We start from the raw sequence: 5,414 nt of genomic DNA on the forward strand, positions 1-5,414 counted from the left end.
ACATACAGGGCTTGTTGAGAGAGTGAAATAGAAACTGTTTATCATTCACTATTTCTTGCGATTATTATTATGACAAGGGATCGTAGTTACTCTGATGCCAATTTCCACCCAATAAAAAATATTTGAAACAAACAGGTTTATTTTTCAGTCATAGTTAATGGCAAACCACCAGTAAAATAATTAAAAAACGCTAGACCTTCTAGACAACAAGAACTACGAGTACAAGTAACTAAAAAGAATGGTTTGACTGAAATCTTGACCAGCACGTCTAAATATTTTATTTATCAATTATTTGTAATGAAAACAACGAAATATGTATGATTATGCTAACATAGCAGTTTCAAAATCTTAAGAAAAAAATTGTCATCATTTTTACGCGATTGCAATACTTGCAAGTTTGTCGTGTATTCAACTTTATTTCAAGAGACTCTAACAGCAACTGCCTAATTTCGGAATATGATGATTCTTACTTTATGTTGAAAAGAGCCGATGCTTTCAGTTTCATACAATGATTTTACTGTTAATGGAATATTATTTCATAAAAATGGAAAAGTGCATAACAGTGAAAATATGATCAGCTGTGTGATTACACAGTGGCGGTGTACGTTGCGAACGTAGTTCAGTGGTGTTGTATGTTGGGGATGTACTTCGCGCTTAGCAGGGCAACGAGCACAAATACATGGCAATAAAGTAAAAACAAAATGATTTGTATGGAATTGAACTTTTTTAGGTTTTGTGTAAACACAAAACCTTATTAAAATCGGTTTACTGTCTGTCTGTTTGTCTGTCCGTCCGTCCGTATTTTTTCTTTTTTTAAGGAGGTGGAAATTTTCAAAATGCTCTGGCCTGGGCACGCAGAGTGTGGGGTTTTTACCCACTAAAACCACCCCCGACTCACCCCTCACTCCCCCCCTACCCCGTGGAACCACCTTTAGGTATTCCATCACGGAGCGGAGTCAGCTTACTTTAGCTAGGTTTCCTTCCGTCTTCCGCGGGGTTCGTAACCGCGCCTTCCTCATTTCTTCTGCTTTTCACAGTTTCTACTGGATTCCTGCGAGCATGAAATTTATCGCATCCCAGTCTTCCTGGCAAGCTACCATTCTCCGGATAAAATTTTCCAGTGATAGCACTTCACCTAGAGTTTCCTCTAGGTTCCTTCTTTCTCCCACAAACCAAGGACATTGGAAGAATACGTGCGCTGGGTCCTCTGGGACCCCGTCGCAGTTTGGACAATTAGGTCCGGTGTCCAATTTAGACCTGTACAGGTATTGATGGTACCCTCCATAGCCGGTAAAAAGCTGGGTGAGATTATAATTGATCTCCCCATGCGTTCTCTCCAGCCACTCCCTGATGGAAGGGATCAACCTGTAAGTCCAACGACCCTTTTTTTGACTGGTCCGATTGCTGTTGCCATCTGCTTATGGATCTCTCTCTTTTGGCTTTTTTTCACCTGCGATAAGGGGGAGATGGACCTGGTGTTATAAATGTTCATAATTTCGGTTGCCAGGATGTCAATTGGCATCAATCCCGAGATGACGAACGCTGCATCGTCTAAGACGGTCTTGAAGGCAGAACACACCCTTAAGGCTGTTCTTCTGTAAACCGTACTCAGTTTATATGCATTGCCTAAAACCTGCAGCGCGTTTCCCCAAACTGGGACTGCATACAGCAGGATAGAACTCACCACCCTGACTATGAGCAGCCTGCAAGTATGCCGCGGTCCTCCTACGTTCGGCATCATCCTTGCTATGTGTTGCTTAAAATTGAGTTTTCCGTCTATCATCACCCCCAAGTATTTGATGGCCGGCTTGAAAGTGATGATACGATTCCCGATTCTAATCGCGTAATTTCTTCTGCGGCGCTTAGTGATGAGGACCGCTTCCGTTTTTTCCTCAGCGAGTGCCAGTCCAGCACTCTCTAACCAAGCCTTAACAACACTGATTGCTTCGCTTGAGTACAACTCAGCATTCTCCAGATGCTTTGCGACCACAACCAGCGCTATATCATCGGCGTAACCCACCACCGTGGCCTCCTCCGAAACCGGAAGGTTAAGCACATCATTATACATACATGATGTTCCACAGTAGTGGGCCTAGTACAGAGCCCTGTGGGACACCTGCGGAGACAACGTACTCCTTGGGTCCATCATCGGTATTATACCAGAGTGTTCGCTCACGCAAATAGCTATCTATAATATCGGGGAGGTAGGTAGAAACACCAATCGTCGCCAGAGACTTTCGTATAAGGTTCCAAATGGCCGAGTTGAATGCATTCCTCACATCCAGGGCGACCACCACACAATATTTGCTGGTACAATCCCTTCCGTGAACTGCATTTTCGGCCAAGCCAGTAACCACTTTGATGGCATTTGATGGCCCGCCCAGTATAGTTCCCTCAACCGTTTCTCTTCATTTCTTAGATTCATAGCCATGAAACCATTTCCGATTCCACAGAAAGGCTCTGGCCCGAGTAAGGGCGTCCCTGCTCCCTTCTTGGCTAGTTCGTCCGCTGCCTCGTTGCCTTCCAACCCAGCATGGCCTGGAACCCAAAGTATCCGGACCTTGTTGGACGAGCCGAGTGTATTCAGTCTCTCAAGGCATTCCCATACCAGTTTAGAGTTCACCTGGTTGGACCTAAGTGCCTTGATCGCTGCTTGGCTATCGGTGAGAATAGCTATGTTTCGTAGATTAAAGGAGGCACATTTGTCTATGGCGTATATTTCCGCCTGGAATATGCTAGTGTACCTGCCCATTGGCTCAAAGTACATTTTCCTTGGACCAATGACACCGGCACCCGCTCTCTCTGCTGTGAGGGATCCGTGAGTGTACCAAGTAATCAGTTGCTGGTTTAAGCCGTATGTTACAGCCACGCTCTCCCAGTTTGCCTTGTTACTCCAACGTGTTTCAAACTTCTTATCGAAGTGAAACCTCGTTGTCATGTTATCCCTCGGTATCATGTTTCAAACTTCTTATCGAAGTGAAACCTCGTTGTCATGCTATCCCTTGGTATCAGTAATTCGGGATACCGCCTAGAAAGAATATCAATCTTCCTTCGATTTAGGCAGCTCTCCGCCTCACTCATACTACCGGCCATCCTGAATATTGATCTCCTTGCCTGCATCTGTATGTGCAGATGGAGAGGGGTTAATCCCAGAAGGACCTCCAGGGATGCCGTTGGGCATGTCCTCATTACCCCACTGATACACACGCAAGCCAGTCTTTGGAGCTTATGTAATTCCCTCGCTTGTGTGCTGAGTTCAGTTCTTTCTGCCCACATTACCGCTCCTTAGGTAATCATTGGCCTTACTATTTCAGTATATATTCAAAGTAGTATCTTCGGCTGCAACCCCATTTTTTCCTGCTATGGATCTGCAAGTCATCAGAGCCCTCGTGGCTTTCCGACAAGTGTTTCCGACATATGTCTTCCAGAGTAATTTTTGGTCTAGCGTAATTCCCAAATATTTGACCTCTGTTTCTCGTTTCACCTCCATATCATGTATTGTTATGGCTCTCAGGTGATCCAGCTTACGCCTCCTAGTGGATGGTACTACGGTGGTTTTGGTTGGATTGATCCGCAGTCCCACCTTCCTGCACCAAGCACTAGTAACCCTTAGTCCAGTTTGGATTCTATCACACAGGGTATTTTCATATTCGCCTCTACAGATTAAAACAATGTCGTCCGCGTAACCCTGGACTTGTATTCCAATGTTTGTTAACACGTCCAGGAGTTCATCCACTACCATACTCCACATCAGCGGCGATAGTACTTCACCCTGTGGACAGCCTTGAGTGGTGTTCATGATAATAGAATTTGTACCTGTCGGTACCTCTATTTGCCTGCTTTCTAGCATCTTGCCCATCCAGAGTGCCAGGGTGTTGTTCTCATTCCTTTACAACTCGTAACCATTTTTCTTCCTAAAAATCGCTGGATATCCTACATTCTTCGTTTTCTGGCTCCTTCCCTTTTGTTCTATTGAAAAAGTTGGAATTGCGTGAAGAAGTATTCAGTATTCAATCAACTTGATTAACTTTTTATTATTTTTAGTTGTTAAAAATGAACTTTTTACTCTATTTATTTATAACAAAACTTTCTAATTCTATTAAAAATGGAAAATTAGTAGCATATCTTTACTTCGTGATTGCAAAGCAAAAATCTCTATTCAATTATTTTTCTAAAATTTTTACACATTAAAATGAACTGGCAAGGCCTACTTCATATGATGACGATTACTCCATGTAAAGTAGCTTCACTCTTTCAAATCGGCTTTGTGGCAGGATGCGTTTTCCTTCAGTGGGCCCGTTGTTCAAAGGATAGAAGCTCTCGCCTTTTCAATGGTAACAACCGTTCTTGCAGGGTGCCAATTCCCCATCCGGCTGATGAACTTCCAAGAGAGTCAGTACAGACTCATCTCTGGAGTTCGTGAAATCCCACCCGGTTTTCTAAGTGAGTCCAACTTGGTCCACTCAGCTTTTTTAAGGACTCTCCACAGCTTGCATGTCGCGGTTTCTCCTTCTAGTTCCCCACAGTCAGGAAAGGATATGAGTCCTCGCTTCGAACGTTTTACGATTCTCTTTTATTCACGGTGTGAGTTCCGGAAGTTTAACTATTATAGTTTTCATTCTAATTACTTTTACAAGCACGATTCAGAAGTTGTCTGGTAGATTTCCTAAATCTTTGCAGTTCTCGGTTCCATCACGGAATCATTTTATCGCTTTAACCTTGGGAAACAGGACAAGCCGCTTTAAAGCACTCCAAAAGTGTGCAATTCAGAGTCTCCAATTGATCTTCTATCGCCAAGCTAGTTGCCTACGGAACTGCACCTTATTGCTTAGACATTCATTGAACTTTGTGCAATCCGTTTTCCTAGGATTCCGTTTTCCTATTACAGACTGTTCGCCTGCGATAGTCAGATTACATTCTGGACGGTGAGACTAGCGCTCGCTAGTCTCTAATCAACTTTAACAACTTTGAAGGTTGTTAGATCAGTGACGGTTGTTAGATCAGTGACTTCGCTTCTTCTCGGCCTCACGAACGGGTCAGAGTAGCCTTTCGAGAAACAGTAGTAGTCACTTTACATGTGCTGCCCCCATATAGCAACAAAGAGAGATCATTGCCGTGGAACAACCTCTACTTAATGTTGGTGTGAAGGTAACTGCAGCGCGCGGCTAATCCTATTTTTTTTACTATTTTCCAATTTCTGTTTCATGCGTGAACTACACCCTCTTTCCATGATTCGATATTTCAATTTATATATTCAATCCCTTTAGTAGCCTTCAAGTCCTGGGTTGAGTCCATGGTTAGAAATTATAATTAGCATATGCACGCACCAAATTTCAGCGGAGTCATGTTTGGAACGGCATAGTTTAGTGCGTCGCCCCATGTAGGCTTTGAACGTACTTCATGCGCAATGGCGA

The sequence above is a fragment of the Hermetia illucens genome, chromosome 6 (assembly GCF_905115235.1).
Source record: "Hermetia illucens chromosome 6, iHerIll2.2.curated.20191125, whole genome shotgun sequence".
NCBI lineage: Eukaryota > Metazoa > Arthropoda > Insecta > Diptera > Stratiomyidae > Hermetia > Hermetia illucens.